Source organism: Pteronotus mesoamericanus, unplaced genomic scaffold (genome assembly GCF_021234165.1).
Source record: "Pteronotus mesoamericanus isolate MK-2021 breed Mesoamerican mustached bat unplaced genomic scaffold, CSHL_Meso_final contig_116, whole genome shotgun sequence".
NCBI lineage: Eukaryota > Metazoa > Chordata > Mammalia > Chiroptera > Mormoopidae > Pteronotus > Pteronotus mesoamericanus.
Window position 1 is genome coordinate 302,895 of NW_026555027.1, and position 16,259 is coordinate 319,153.

The 16,259-nt window shown below is 57.6% G+C and overlaps 1 protein-coding gene across 2 annotated transcripts in view; it reads left to right on the forward strand.

Annotated features, from left to right (window-relative positions):
- The first annotated feature begins 232 nt into the window (after positions 1-232).
- BACH1 (BTB domain and CNC homolog 1) overlaps positions 233-16,259 on the forward strand; it is a 40,091-nt gene continuing 24,064 nt past the window's right edge. For both annotated transcript variants that reach the window (XM_054577785.1, XM_054577780.1), the window contains exon 1: positions 233-335. The gene's annotated coding sequence lies outside the window, so the exon portion shown is untranslated. The remainder of the gene's footprint in view (positions 336-16,259) is intronic.

A 16,259-nucleotide genomic window follows, 5' to 3' on the forward strand; every position in this document is an offset into this window, starting at 1 on the left:
GGGAGAGCCGCCGGAACCACGCGGCTGAGTCAACCGTGGCGGCGGGGCGCGGCCAGAACGCGCGAGGCGGCCTGAGGGCGGGGCCTGGGCGGGGCCGGGGCGGGGCCTGGGCGCTCCTGGCCGGGCGGGCCGGGGTCTCGCGAGGAGGGCCTGGGGGCGGGGCCCGGGGAGGGGGCGGGGCCCCGGCGCCGGGAGGTGCCGGCGGCGGCCGCGGCTGGGGGGCGGAGAGGGGAGGGGAGCCGGCGGCCGGCCGCGGAGAGGCGGTGAGTCACCTGACCGCTGCCCGCCCGGATCGCTGGCTGCCGTCAGTCGGGCCGCGCCGCGCCTCGGCTCTGGTGAGTGGTTCTACCGCCCCGCGCCCTTCCGCGCAGGGTCCCGGCGGCGGCGGCGGCGGCTGCAGGCCTGTGCGGGGCGGCGCGGAGGGGCCCGGCGGCTCCTTGCTGGGCGGGGAGAGCGTCGCCGGGCCGCGGTGGTGGCGGCGGCCGCGGTTCCTGGAAGTGGCCGCGTCCGCCGGAAGGGGCGACCCTCCGGCCCTCGGTCTTTGACCGACCCGCGCCGTTCTTCTCCTCGGGCGGGCGGGGCGGGTACGGAGCAGTGGCTGCGGCCCGGAGCGCCGCCGCCCAGCTCGCTTGCCCGTCACCGGGCCCGGCCCGCCCGCCGGGACCCCGCGCAGCGCCCGCGGCCCGCCCGGCTCCGCGCGGTCCTCCTGCCCCTCCCGGCAGTGCCGCCCGCGCTGAGTGCGGCTCCAGGCGGCAGCAGTAGCGTCTTGCGGGCCGGGCTCGGCCGGGACGGTCTGGCGGAGCGGGGCGCGCAGGCTCTGGTGCCGGCGCGCGGGGTGGGGTGGATACCACGCGGGCTGTGGCTGCCGCGGCCCCGCGGTGCCTTCGTGTCGCTGGGCAGAACCGTGCGGGGAGCCTGGTGCGGGGGCTCAGAGGACCGGGCATAGTGACTGGGAAAAGGAACAAAGACTCTTTGTGCGGAAGCGGACTTTGGGGAAGGGTTTCGGGTCGACATTGGGACCCAGGGGGCCGCCCGCGGCTCTCACCGGACCCAGCCGTCCCCGGGGCTCTGCTTGCTCGCCGGGAGGCGAGGTGGCAGCGGCGCGCGCGGCGGGTGCCCGGGCGCGTCTCAGGGTCGCGCAGGGCGGGCGGAGACCCGCCGGCTTCCTGCGGGGCCGGGGCCAGGGCCGGGGCCGAGGCCGGCGGGAGGCACCCCTGCCTCGGATGGGAGGGAGAAGCCTCGGCGGAGAGACTCGCGGTGACTCAGCCTCGTGTCGGATGGTCCTGGTTTCGGCTTTGCGTCGCGTGGTGTGTTGTTGCTGTTGTTCAACTTCGGGCTGTGGCCCGGGTTCGCCGCGGTTCACTCTGTGGGTTGGGCAACGAGGTAGCATGACTCGTTGAAAAAGTTGGGCTGCTGAGTCATTTGTCCCAGCCCGCGAGGGGACTGGGAACAGCTGGTGCGGGCCCGGCCTCCGCTCGGGAGGGGACCCACTTCCGAGGGCGAAGGGTGCCCAGCTGGGCGTCTCTGGCGCAGGAGTCGCGGGTGAAGGGCAGGGTCGCCCGAGGAGGCGGCCAGGTGGTGTGTGCGCCCTGGGCGGGCAGGTGCGACGGGGGTGACGGCTGCGGGGGGCGGGGGTGGCCGAGCGCTCACCGCGGAGGCACCGAGAGCGGTGTCGTTGCCACACTCTCCGGTGCTCGGTGTTTTGTTTCCCTTTTGTGGTTTTGTTGTTGTGTGGCTCATCCATTTCAAAAAGTGAACTGAACTTGTTCTTCATGAGGATTTTGTGAGCGCGGGAGACTTCCCCTTGCTGCTCCGGTGCTGCCCGCGCGCTCGGGCGGGTCCCCGGCGGGTCCCCGGCGGGTCGCGGGGACCGCGGGGGGCCGCGTGGCCGCAGGTAGCAGGCCTGGTTGGGTCCAGCCGAGCAGGGGCTGCCCAGCGAGAAGCAGACACCCCCGTCTGCTCGTCGTCTCGGTTATGGCCGAGCGTCTTTACATCGGCGACCATTACTTTGTGCTTTGAAATAGGGCCGCCGCTCACCGGCCCGTGGCTGACAAAGTTCAGGGTCGCGAAGTGGGCGGTGCAAGCTGGCCCTTGCCTGTGGTCAAAAGGGTGACGGATAGTTTTTGATGGTAGTTTATTTTAACACATTTGTATTTGGAAAAAAGGTTATGGAAATTTTGTTCTAAGTTTGGGACTAGAAGATTAGAAATCATGATTTTTTTTTGTTTTTGGTATTAAGGTCTCTAAGGTGGGGTGCAAAGTTATCCATTTGAAAGAAAATATGACATTGATTTTTAAAATTTAACTTTTCTGTAAAATAAGAAAGACATTAACTCTGAGACGCCATTAACAGTAGCGCGTGCACACGACGCGGGTGCACGGCCCCGTCTTTTGGGCGCACGAACGAGGTGCCGCCAGGGTTGGGGCCGCGGGACAGATGGAGTGCGGTTCCAGGAAGACTCCCTGATCCGTTCAGGACGTTCTTGCTAGTCACTTAATTTTTATTTCACATGTAGTTGTATTCTTTTTATATTTCAAAGATTAGACGCTTGAGTGTAAATTTCTTACTATGTTGTTGATGTGGGGAAAGGAAGTACCAAAAAGACAGACTTGCCCATTACGTTCGACACCATGCATGTGGGGGTGGGAGACAGGCCGGGTGGTGGATTTGCCTGACCCGCGACCTGAGGGGCAGAGGTTCGTGGCGGGGGCGGTGGGCACACACACCCGGAGACCCCTGCACGTTGGAGGGGCATTTAGATAAAATTCTTTTAAAATTCCCCTGATTGTAACTCCTCGTACGGCTGCCGCTTCAGGGCAAGTGCGCACCCCCTTAGTGGTGATTAGTAACCTACACACTGAGCAAATCACTGGGCACGTGGCATTTCCCTCCTTGGGAGAATGAATGTGCTTGAGTCAGAAAATCCGCCTCTGGGCAGCTGGGGGCAGGGGGCGGAGGTCAGCGCTCAGGCCTCAGGGCAGCCTCCCGGCCGTGGCCACCTGCACGCGTGGGGCCTGCGAGGAGACGCGGCGCGAGAGAAGGGCGGCAGGGCCCTTTCAGGTGGCCAGGGGCCGGGGGGCCTCTCCACCGTGCTGATCCCAGCCCCATGGCTCCGGACTCTTCTCCTTGCAATCTTCTGGCTGATATTCTGTGAGTGGGAGAGTTGCTTTAACCCTAAAAGTTGCACTTCCTGAGGATTCTGCTAAATGGACGTTGGACTTTATGTGGTAGAATCAATGATTTATGAAACAATTTTGATTTAAAAAATATGCCAAATAAAGTAATCTACTGCAGCCCAAGATACGGTCATTTGAGCACTTTGGCAAACCCAGGACCCTGGGAGAGAGATGTTTCAGGACTGCGGACGAACGACAGACTCACAGCAGCATGAGACCCAGGCTTCGGGCGCTCAGGGCAGAGCACTGGCAGAGCTGGCATCCGGGGTTCGCCTGCTCAGGCGGAGATGCCGTGAGCAAGGAGGTTAAAAGTGGGGTCTGAAGCGAGGCTGCCGGAGGCCGACTCTCACCGGCTTTGAAGCCCTGGCCAAGCTGCTGTGAGCATCTGCTTCTCATCGGAAACATGGGGCTGATGATAGCGGGATCTATATCATATCGAGTGTTTGTGCGTTAAATGTGTTGTTATATGTTACGTGGTTACAACGCCCATACACGTCAGGTGTTGCTACCTGTCGCAGAGAAGCAGGGACGGGTTTGGTGGCACAGCCGGCTCTGCAGAGCGGGTGGTGGGCTGCTGGGGAAAGCGCGCAAAGGGACGTTCGAGGCCAGACAGCCAACTGCCCGGGGCCAGGAGGGCGCGGAGCCGCAGCCAAGTGCGTTGGGGGCTGTCCTTGCCAGCTCCCTGCAGTCGGCTTTTGAAGAAATAAAAACGCTTGGCGTCCGCATCTGGGCTGTTCGACACGTTAGGACGGAGGACACTGTGTTCTGGCGGGTTCACCCGCTCCCTCCTTCTAGTCACATCGGGACAGGCCTTGATTCTCATTCCTGGGTAGTCTGCTGGGGAATGTGAGTCTACCTGCCAGCTACTCCTGAGTACTGCCTTTTCTTTAACTGACGAGTCTCTGCTGACGCCGGAAGATTAAGATTATCCGTGATAAAGTTTCACCCTGGGGCTTCCTGCACCTATTGGTAGCTGGGAAAGGTGGTGTCAGAGAGAAGGGTGTGGCTGTCCTTCTGCCCAGACGCGAGCTCCTTGGCCGGGAGCAGGGCCCCCGGTGGCGTCCCTGGGGGCAGCTGCCGCCTCGTGGCCGCGGCCGTGCAGCCGTGTGGGCAGGACAGCACTGGCTGCTGCGCTGCGCGTGGGGTCGGGGTCCTGGTGGTTCTGTGGGTTTGAAACTTGGGGAGTCTTAAAAGTGAAGGAGGTACCATTGTGTGTTGTATCTGTTAAGCTGTGTTAAATGTGTACTGAGTTGAAATTCTTGTTCAGTTAAAATTCTGCTGTTTTCATTATTGGTGTAAATATGGAGGAAGCAGCTGGATTTGAATCATTCTTTTAGTTCATATCCTGAGATAGAAAGACAGTTTGTTTTGTGGCTTTTCTTAAACCTGTGATTGACCTGGAATCGAATCGAACAGAATGCGACTTGGATTGTCCGCGTGTTAAACCTTAGCTTGTGCATCCAGTCCTTTCCTTTGATGTCTTCACTCCTTAGAGCGGGTCCTTTGTTTCGTGTAGGATCAGGGCCAGTTTAGAGAATATTAATAGGATGATAGGGATTGCCCCCGAGCAAACGTCCGTCCCGAGCAGAGACCCAGCGGCCGCTGGTGTCCCTCAGTGCCGGCACTGTCTGGGCAGCGCCGCCTCGGTGCGGCCCAAGCGGCGGCGAACTGTGTTCTTTTAAAACCAAACCTGCGCGGGTTCCTTAATGCCGTAGGAGCCCATTAATGAGAAGGCTGTTTTGTGTTACATATTCCCAGCCTATATCTAGTGAGGTTGTTTTTACTTTCTCCTTTGTCGTTTCTTAGACCGGTTTGCTCATAGTGGACACTTCGGCTCCACACCCTGTCCCCCGTGAGAGTGGACTCACACTGAACACCCCTCACACCGGGGCCACGGCCCCGGGCCCTCCTGGGGCTGTCCCGCCGCCCAGGCCGCGGGCCGAGGACTACAGGGAGGGGGCGCCGGCCCGCGCCTCTTGCTCGTTTCTGCCTTTCTCCTCTCACTGGCGTGTCTCCATCGCCTCCGACCGCAGCGTCCACGTGTCTGGCCTCTGGGTCGCCCGTGTGCCGGCGCCTTCCTGCTCCTGGTGCTGCGTCCCCACCCACGGTGTACGGCGCCTTTTGGGAATCAGCGAAATCAGCGAGGAGAATTTGCTATAGAACATGTGGCTATGAAAGATTTATTAGTCTTTAAATAAATTTATTAGGTGGTAATTTTTGGTTGTCATTTTGTAGTTGGGTTTTTTTTGGTAAGATCAGCAGTTTTATTACTGTGCATTTTCCACTTATATTTGGTTTTTAAAATGTGCCGTGCTCATCGACTCTTGGCGCAGCATTGTCACGGCACCTAGGACCGCATTTACTCTCTTCACCTGAGACGTCTCCCCAGCGCGCCGCAGGGCCCTACTCGGCGCGGCCTTTGCCGCTTGTACCAGAACCGGAAGGACAAGGAAGGAGAGAGCCGTCGGGCCCCCCTAGCCGCCTGCTCCACCGCAGCAGGTGGCTTGTGATGGGAAAGTGCTGGCCCAGGCCGCTGGTGTCGCATCTGTCACCCAGCGAGGTCTGTGGAGTGAACCCAGTCCAGCTGGCCTGGCGGCCCTCCCAGTGGTTTGTCCTCTTCATTGTCTGGGGGCGGGGGTGGGGGTGGGGGAAGGGGGTGGCGAGGACCCCGGGAGGGCTCCTGGAGCCCTGGGTCTGTTTCTTCTCGTCTTTAAAAACCATGTTTGCCTCAGTGGGCAGGCCTGGTGGGCTGGCGGCAGGAGTGTGGGGCCCTGTCCCCGCCGGAGCAGGTGGGGCCTGTGCTCACCTGGACGGCGGCGGGGGTGGCTGGGAGCTCCGCGGGCGGCGGCGTGGCGCGTCCTCCAACCTCTGCTGCGGGACTCCGGGCAGCTTCTGGCCTCAGCGGGCGCGTGGGCTGCTCACGCGTTCGGGGCGCGGTCTGCACTTGGTTGTGAAACGGACGTGTGTCCCCTTACACGCCAGGAACTTTGCAGGTTGTGGCTGCGCCGCCCAGGTCAGAACCTCGTCTGACGGACGAGCACGCCGTCCTTGCCACGTGGGACGGGGTCCTGGGAGCCCCGAACCTGGGGTGTGTGGGCGGCTGAGTGGGGCGCTGGCTCTGATGCCCTGGAACAGCTCAGTGGCGAGAAGAGTGGAGAAGCAGGGGCCCCCGTGGGGCGCCCATGGGTCTGGGCCCCCGTGGGACACCCCTGAAGATGCAGGATGGGTCTTGAGTGTGTCTTAGGGTTGCGAGGTGACTGCCCCGAGGTCAAGCATCGCCAGTAAGTGTGACCAAGTTTCTTGGAAGGAGACTATTTCCCGGGATTTCTCCGTTGCTGGAAGACCTGTCCCTGAAGCCTCACGATGACACCACCCTGGGCCTGCGTCCGCAGAGGGAGCAGCCGGCGTGGGCGCAGGCGCGGCGCCAGTCCTCTCGTGCCAGGACTGGGTCTGCCGCCCAGGACCGGGCCTTGGGCGGAGGGCAGACGTGTGCGCGGCGCGGGGCGGACGGCCCGTGTCCCGGTCCCCACCCCCACCCTGGGCACCAGCTCGGTGCACGGACTCGAGCTGCTGGGCAAGGAGAGTTGGGATCTTGGGCGGCTTTTTTTACTCCTTTGATCGCTTTACATTTCCTTCAATGACCAAGTACTAATTTTAAAATCAAGTCAAATAAATGTTTTACTTAGAAGTTACTTAAAAATTGAAAATGCCCATTCTCCCCAAGAAATCACAGATGGAAAGGATGTGTCTCTTGTTCTCACAGTTGTGAAGTTCTTTGCGCTTTTGGGGAGGAGAGCGGCACGCGACAGGCCTGCCCGGCCTGGCCCCCACCGAGGCCAGGATCCAGGACCAGGACAGACGCCGGTCCCTCGCGCGCACTTCCGCTGCCAGGAGGGAGGAGGGCTGTCCTGCGCGCCGTCTGTCCTTCCTTTCTGGCGCCTCCTGCGGCTCCCGAGGCCCCTGCTCCTCCCGGGGCCCAGGTTTCGGGCTTTGCGCGCAGCGTGGAAGGCAAACCCTGTCGGCTCGCTCGCGGACACTCAGCGTTGTCAGTTTAGTTTATGAAACGGAAGTTAATTGCTAACCCATTTTTTTTCTGTTTGGTGATAACTGCAAACGCTGGGACCAATGGGTAGGGCGGGCTTGTGAAACTGTTACTTTTCTCCATGGAATTTAGAAGAGACTTGTCATACAGCCAAAATCGTTGCCTCAAACACTATCTACCTACTTAGTTGCTCTTCAGACAACATCTGAACTGACCAATATTTCAGTTTTTTCTTTTAACAGACCTCGAATGGTTATTTGACTAAAATGTGCAATTACGGTGTTTGGGAAAGTGGCTGCGGAGGGCTTAGGAGGGAAGGCTGTGGCTTGGACACGCCCACTTTCCAGCCCCGCCCGCGGGACTCCCACGTTGAAGTAACTCACAGGCAACGGATGTGCGCGGCTGGTTCAGTTGTGCATTGAAACAGGTAGCACTGCGGTGGCTGTCAAGGATTAGTGGATTAGGTTTTTTAAATGAATCATTTTAATTTAATCCTTCCACTTAAAAAGTTTCAAATCTGTGATTCATGTGGCCTTCTAACTGCTCCCCTGTGCCGCCTGCCTTGTTAAAATTGTTACTTTTAATCCTTTTTTTTGTGACTCAAGTGGAGCGAAGCGGCGTTTAAGGAGCCGTTTGGAATTGGAAGGTCGCGTTTTTGGTGGCTCTTTTCTTGCTCTTTCCGGCTACTCGCACCCTGTGCCTCGTCTCCTAGGTCTGCGGGGGCTCACTCTCGCCTCGGCCTTGTTTCAGGGCTCTCGCTTCCACGAGGCAACCAGAAGTAAGTAATTTGGATTATGATTATAATTTTTACAGTTTGAAAACAAAACAGCATGAAGAATCTTTAGTATCCCAGCTTGAATGTAGGACATGGACGCTCGATGCTCTGTTGCAGGGAAAGCAACCGCCAGGGAAGCCTCTCCCGGCGCCTGCCCCCCTCCAGCTGCCCCTGCAGTCGGGTGCGACCACCGCAGGCCCCGGCGGTTCCTCGGAGCCGAGGGTCGGGCTCCTCTTGGCGCTGTAACAGGTTGTTCACAGAACAGTCCAGGGAGCGCTGATACGAAATTCATTAACCAAATAATGAGTAAGAAGGGCAAATTCACTGTTTCTTAAATACTGGGTTGGCCAAAAAGCTCATTTAGTTTTTTCCATGCAGTGGCTCTAGTTCTGCTCACTTGTCTTTAACTGCATTCAAAACAGTTTTGTTAGATTGTATTGTGACAGCTGTCATGTGTGCATGAAAAAGAAACTTACCAGAATTGGTGATCTTTTTGTGCAGTAGTTTTAATATTGAAGATGGAAGAAGATACACAGCATTTTTGGTGTGTAGTGCTTCATTATTTCAAGAAAAGTAAAAACGCAAATGAAACGCAAAAACAGATCTGGGATGTATATGGAGGAGGTGCTGTGATTGATCAAATGTGTCAGGAGTGGCTTCGGACGTTTCTGGGTCCTGTTTCGGCCGAACTGTTCTTTGCGGTGGGCCCTCTTGTGCATCCGAAGGCGTGTGGCCGCACCCGGCCGCCGCCCCCCCAAGCCGGTCGCGAGACTCAGCCGACTCACTCGGGACATCCGAATTAATAGTTCCTGGTGAAGATGAAAAATGGGCCTCTCCTTTACGGAAAAAACTAAATGGACTTTTTGGCCAACCCAACACCCTTTGACCTGCTAATCACTGTTCTCACTGCCAGCAGGGCGCTGGTGGCGTCCCTCTCGTCCTTGTTTTTCCACTTCTCCTCATTTTTATTCCCCCGCCCCCGCACGCACACACACGGAACACGTGCCCCTTGGGTCCTAGAGCAGGAGTTGAAGGGCACTGTTTGGAGCTGGAGGCAGAAACCTTTTCATCCTTTTAAGCTACTGATGCTTCAAGGGCTTCAGCTTCTTCATCGGAAACAGCAGCAGCGAAGTGGGTCCTGCTGGTTGAATGTGCTCTTTTAATTAGAAACGTCTTAGCCTTGTGAAATTAGCAGTTTTCTTGAGCAGACTTGGGTAGTTTTAGTGTTTTCTTTGTACCTTGTTGAGATCTTTATTAGGCTTACTGAATTTTATTCTTATTTCATTTTTAAGAAGATTTTATTTCTTTTCAGAATGGGGAAGAGGGAGAAGGAGGGAGGGAGACGGCAGGCGGTTGCCCAGCACAGGCCCCTGTCGGCCTGCGACCTTGGGCTTTGCGCGGCCACACCCGGGCAACTGAGCCACACTGGTCAGGGCGAATTCTTATTTTTAAAAGTTTAGGAATCTCCGCATTTTGTAACTTAATTTTTGGGTTCGTAGAACCTTACAAAGTGCAGTTTTCTTTCAGTCACTTACATAACCAAGGCAATAATAGTGATAAAAGATCGATGTGTGCGAAGCGTGGCGCTGTGAAATGTGCCAGCCCTCCCAGCCCTTCGCGCAGGTGTGGGTGCTCTGCTGCGGGCCTGGGGCTAAGGCGCCCGGCCCCTCACGGAAGGCCCCGTGGTGGCCACATAGGTGCCGCCTTCTGCGTCCGAGTGCCCCTACATGTTCCCAGGCGTCGCGCTGGCAAGCGAGAACAGTCCGCCATGGATCTTCCTTTGCATTTTGTCCTTCCGTGTCTTTAGTTCATACCCCTCCTTTCTGAAGGGCTCGCGAGAGACCGGGGGTGTGGCCGCCGCCTGCTCCTGGCACTGCGTGCCCGTCGGCTGCGCTGGGCCTGTGGCCCTGCCCTGTCTTCTCTGGCAGCAGCGGCCGCCTCTTCCAGGCTGGGCGCCGTTCCGGTCCGGTGGGCTCCGCAGTCAGCTCTCCGCGTGCGACGGCTGTGCCGGGGCCTGCAGCCTGCCCTGCCCTGCCTGGCGACAGGCCCGCGGCGCTGGCGGCTGGTGGCGGGGAGGCGGTGGGCTGCCCTGTCTCGGGAGCCCTCAGGGCAGTGGAGATAAACATGAACTGCGCTTTGTTGTTTATACTTGTTGCTTGTTTAAATATTTTTAATTACAGTATAATAGGTGTTTATGATTAAGAATTTAAGTGCAGGAATAAAAAATTGCCTCGATGTACAGTTGTTAATATTGTGATACACACCCTAACTCACGGTGGAGGAACTAAGGTATTTGGACACGTTGGATGTGAGGTGCCTTCTGTCAGTCAATACACAGGTAGTGATTTGAGTGTGCACTGGATACGTGAGGCCACCATAGGCCAAGTGAAGGCACGAGAGTGCCCAGCAGTCCAAGAGCATGTGCGTCCTCTGTGGGTCAGGGCGGATCACCTGGGGGGTGTGCGCCCACTGGTGGGGACACTTCAGGGCTCAGCCCTGGACGCTCCCGTGTGCACAGCTCGGAGGAGCAGGAGGACTAGACTGCGCTGGGAGCGGTGCCAGGAGGCCGGGCAGGCACAGGGTGCGGGTCCTGGCGGCCAGTGCAGGAGGCACCGCAGGGCTGGCGTCGGGGCAGCGTGTCGCCCGGAGGCCGTGCGAGGAGACCAGGACTGCGGCCCTCAGAGCCGTGTTCCTGGGGCGGAGGCGAAAGCCTGGGTTTAGTGGGGCCACGTGCCGTTGGGAAGACAGGGAAGTCGGCGGCAGGGACACGCATGGCCCCTTCTGGGAGCTCGCTGAAGGGGAGTGAGAATTTTACCGTGGAGGCAGCTTCTGGGCAGGGCCGGGGTGTGTTCTAAGAGAAAGTCGTTGCGGTATGTTTTGTATGATAATAGAAATAATGGAAATGCTATGTATTCATTTTTTTCTCATTTTTGTCTTGCCAAGGCTTTGCAGAAATTTGTCCATTTTATTGGTCTTCTCAAAGAACCAGCTCGTGATTTAGCTCAACAGTCCTACCAAAAGCAAACGCAGGGCTTTACACGGGAGGGGCTTCTGTGCCGGCGGGCGTGGCTCCCTCAGGCCCCTCCTGGCGGAGGGAGGTCCTGGGCTGGCTGAGGCCGCGCAGGAGGCCTTGCCGTGTTTTTTCTACCTCCCCCATCTCCTGGTGTCTGTGGCAATAGCTAAGGTTTTAGTTAAAGGTTGGTTTTTTTCTTTTTATCAAATTCCTTTTCTATTTGTAGAATCTTCAGAACGTTGGATTAAGACTTACAGCGAAGCTATCGACAGTTTAGACTTAACTGAGTTTTACCTTTTCTGGTTTACTATCTGTTTATACGTCTTTTTAGTTTATGTTTTTAATCAAAATACTACACATTTTTAAAAAAAATACAGAGATTTATCAGGAAGCAGCCTCACCTGTTGCGCCCCCTCCCGCCTCTAATTCTGCCTGGCGGTCCACCCTCAGGTCTGTCTGTTCTGGCTGTTCGGCTCTTTTGGTGCTTGTTTAGCTCTGTGTCTCCAAGGTGTTTACACCTCTGTTTATTTATGAACCCAGGACATCGTCTGTTGGTTTGCTGTTACTCTGGTTATTGGCTTTTGTCTGCCTCTAGTGTCCCTCTCACCTCTCTGTGTGATTGTATTATTTCACTGCTGTTCTTGGTAACCTCTGCAACTCGAAGTCACTGTTATTTTCTTACTTGGTCTCCTTCATTTAAGGAAGTACCTTTTTGACCTTGGACGCTGGAAGTTGTGGGGACGCTCTGCTGCTGCAGGTGGCGGCTGGAGAGAGTGGCCAGAGGGGAGACCAGGCAGCCCCCCCCGCCCCCCGCACAGTCTAACAAAGGACTTGAAACAGGAGGCCGGACACAGAAGGAAGTCGTGTCGACCCGTAGACTCGGCAGCCCCGCGCCCGTGCGGCAAGGTTGCGGGGCGTCCGCGCATCGCGGGCAGCGGCCGCGCAGCGGGAGGGGGGCCTCTGCGGCTGCTTCGCTGACGAAGACAAAGAGCCTTTACTCCCCGAGAGGAAAGCCTTTGCAGCCGGCCATCCTCCCCAAGGTTTAGTGGGAAGGGAGGACGGGGAGCCTAGAAGCGGACTGAGGTCAACCCTGAACCCCAGGAGCTGGCGCTCAGAGCAGCTGTAGCCTCAGCTCACGTGTGTGCAGCAAACTCACGGACCGCTGTGTTTCCCCCGCACGTGGGCGTTCGGACTCGCTGGCGCCGGCCGGCAGCCTCGTGCTCGTGGGCGCCTCCTGCGCAGACGCGGTCTCATCCCCGCTGCACGTGCTCGCCTCTCGCCGCGTCCCTGTCCCGCGTCCCTGTCCCGCGTCCCTGTCCCGCGCGTGAGAGGGAGTGGGCGGCCAGCTGGGCCAGGGGCGGGGCCCTGCCTCCTCTCCCTTCAGCTCCCTGCGGTCTGTCTCCCCGGCTGTCCGCTCCGCTCTTACTTTGCCGAGGTTGCCGTGCGCCCCCTTCTCTGACCGTCATTAAGCCGCGCGCTGTGCCTCTGCCGGGAGCCCGCCCCAGCGTGCGGGCGCCCCCTGCGGGCCGCGGCTGCCTGTGCCCCCGGCGCCGTCCCCGCCGCGCGCCCGTGCGGGCTGAGGCTCTCGAGCGCTCGTGCACGCCACGCCGTTCTCCGGTCACTGCGTGTGTGGTTCCACTTGCTCCTCCCGGGAAAATGGAAGGCAAAAGAAAAAGGAAGGAAGGAAGGAAGAAAAGAGAAAAGGAAACTGGGGGTGTGACAAGGTGCTTACCGGGCAGCGGAGGCATCCTGCCGGATCGGCTGTGCTGTGTGTGGGCTCGGGAGGGAGGGATGGAGTCATCAGCCCTCCGGCCGCTCCCTGATGACCTCTGTCCTCTCAGGGATGCCTGGGGCGAGTGCTGGCAGGGCGGTGTCGGAATGAGGGGGCCCTCAGAGGAGGCTGAGTTTGGGTATTTTATTTCTTTTGTGGAACTTTTTGGAATTTTTGTTCTTTGCATTCCCCGCCCTCCCCCCCCCCCCCCCAGTTTCTTCTGGAAGCCCTACATTCACCAGGATAGTAACTCCTGCACCTCCGTTTCTGCCATCAGTTGCTCATTGTAAAAACCTACAGATAACATCCTGTTTATTGGTGAACCATTGAACGAGGAATAAGGCAAGGGGCCCTCTGTCCCCACTCACTGCCGGGGCGTTGGGATAAGGGAGGAAGGCAATGAGGCTGTCTCTGTGGGCAGAGGACGGGATTGTGTACATAGAAAGTCCTAAGGAATCCGCAGAGCCACTATTAGAACTAATAAGTGAATTAAGTAAAATTCAAGGTTAATATTAAAAAAGTCAATTTTATGTTTACAGAATGGCAGCCAGAAAGGGAAGTTAAAACAAACAGGTTTGGTTATAGTAACTACAAAAAAAAGATAAACTCCTCAGGGATACATTTAATGAAACATATGCATGACCTCTTTACTCGAAATACGGGAAAAATGCTGAGAAGTGGAAGAAGACCTAAGGAAGGGGGAGATATGCCATATTTATGTGTGAGAAAACTCAGTTGTTTGATGTCGGTTCTCCCGAAATAGGTATATAGAGTCATCGCCATTCTGATCAAAATTCTACTAGCTCTTAAAACTCAGTGAAAAGAAGAAAACAGCCCAGTCAAAAACAGATAGAAGAGTTGAGTGGACGTGTCATGAACGAAGATCTACACACGGCCAAGAGGCCCACAGGCAGGCGCTGCACGTGTGAGCACCGGGAAGTGCCCACGAAGGCCACGGGCCGCCAGGGTGCGTATGGCAGGGTGGCCGAGGGCACGGAGGCCGGCAGCAGCGGGCGGTGCGGACAAGGGGCAGCCGGAGCCTCCCACGCGGCCGCGGCCGTGCCCGGTGACAGTGGCTCTGGAAGGGGGTCTGCAGCGTCCGCACAGTTAAACGCAGACCTTCCACGGCTCTCAGCTCTCCACTCCCGGACACCCACTTGCCGAAGAGAACGAAGTGCGCGTCCAGGGAGCTGTTCGCTGAGGCTCCACCGCAGTCGTCCGAAGCGGGAACGGGGCGGCTGCCCATCTTTCCGGCGGTGGTCCGTCCGTAGCGAAGGGGGTGAACAAGCGGTGAAATACCCACAAAGGGGGGTGTCACTGAGCAGGAGAAAGGAGCCAGCAGCCGGCGCGCAGAGTGTGGCTGTCATCCGGCAGAGCGAGAGCAGCCTGACCCAGAGGACACGCCGTGCGATTTCGCCTCTGTCAGAATCAAGGCAGCGCACACCAGTAATGTTCAGTGACGTAGAGCGAATCGTTGGTCACGTGAAGCCGGGGGAGCCGGGGAGCCGGGGAGCCGGGGAGGGGAGCGGCCTCACGGGGCCCGTGTGGCGTTTGGAGGGGTGCTGGCAATTTCTTTGTCTTGATCGTGCACGTACAGAAATGTCCAAACTCACTGAATTGTATACCTTCCATAATGCAGTTTGTTCCATGTATCCAGAGCCTCAGAGTGGATAAATAAAATAGTGATGGACAAGTACATGATAAAAAACATGTGCTCAGTAAATTAGCTTTATCGCTGTGGGCCACTTCCACGTGCCCGTTCGTATTTTCTTAGCCTAGTCCTATTCCATTGCGATGTAATGGTCCTTTTAAGGAGCAAGTTGCTGCTGAATATGTTGAGCAAATAAAAGACTTGATTGTTTTCCAGTCCTTCCTACAACAGCAGGAACGCGTAACAGCAGCGTCAGGGTCCCTGCTGTCGGCCCTGGAGCTTGGCTTTCCCGTGTCCCTTCTTTTCTTCTCTTCCCTTCCAAGCTATTTTAAACTTACTACCTGGAAATATCGACATTGTATTTGTTGACTTGGGAAGTAAAAAACCTACCTTTTGTTTCTGACCTGTCAGTAGGTGAATCTGTAAACAACTTCAGACTTTTCTAACCACTCAAACTGCTCCCCTGTAACTTCAGCTTTATAATTTTAGGTAGGAATTATATCAAGTAAATATAATAGGAGGCCTGTGATGATATAATTTTTAACATTAGGAAGAGAAAATGGAAAAAATCTAACTTTCCCTCTATGTGGTACGTCACCTAATGCTGTGAATCATAAGCTGCAAGAACTGCAGGGGACCCCCCGCCCACTGCCCCCCGCTGATTTCAGCGCCCGCAGGTGCGGCCTCGGCGTCGGGTGCCGGCCTGTGCCCCCGTGCGCCGTTGACAACGTGCCTGGCATCTGTGTCGTCGTCCCTGGGGCGGCCGTGGGCCTTTCTGCTACGGAGCCGAGTTTGGGCTTGTTTTCCTTTTCATGTAGCCTTTTTTGGTATGTTCATACCTGTGCCTTATGCGGTCACACTTGAGACTTTTCTTATGACTGAGAGAAATGGATTTAGAAGACGGGATCATCTGATGCGATGTATAAACAAGTGTGATATTTAAGATCTGCAGAAGCGTAAAGAAAGTAGTAGGTCTTGGTCCCTGAGCCACTCTTCCTGGCTCTCCTGGCAGGCGAGCCAAGTCTTCGAAGGCTGGGAAGGAGGCCAGCTGAAATTGTTGTCTCGGGTTTAAGTGCCCACAGACTCTTTGATGTTAATGTTCTTTCAGAATTGGGAATGGTAACAAGAAAAGCTCTGTTTTTAAAGAAATTCTTTCCCCTGCACATCTCCACTTAAATTCTAAAAATCTTCATAAAGGCCCCGAGAGGAAAGCGGAGGACTGAAGGTGGGCGCATACGATGCTCTGGGGTCTCTGCCACCCACCAGGAACTCTGTCGGGCTCCCCGGGTGCCCAGAGAGTGCTCGCAGCCTGGGGCCCGGGCGCCTTGCAGCTGGATCCGGCCTGGGGGGCGGGGGGCGTGGGGGCGTAGGGGGACGCAGCGGGCGGCGGGCACGGGGAGGCCCTGGCCTGCGTTTGCCTGCGGCGGGAGGGAAGGGCAGCTGCTGGGGGTGGGGGGCCGGGAGGTGGGCCCTGCGACCCTTGGGTGGCCTGTGGCACCCCTTGGGGTCTCCTTCACCCCGAGGCACCAGTTTTCCTTGGAGCAGCTCCAGGTCCTGTGCTCGAGCCCAGGGCCTGGTTTTGGCTTCAGGGCACCTGCCCTGGCGACGGGCGCGGGGCCGCCTGGGGAAGGGACGGTCGCCCTTGTGCAGGCAGGACGGCGGGCGCAGGGCTGGGAGCTCCCCTTTCCCCAAGGGGCCTCTCGTGTTAGGTGACTGTGTGCCCGACGCGGAGGGTTGGAAAGTGCGGCCCGCGAGGCCTGAGGCCTCCCGTGCCCGGGGCTCGGCCCCCACGCAGCCCCTGCGGCGCCTGCTGAGAGGGACGTGGGTCGT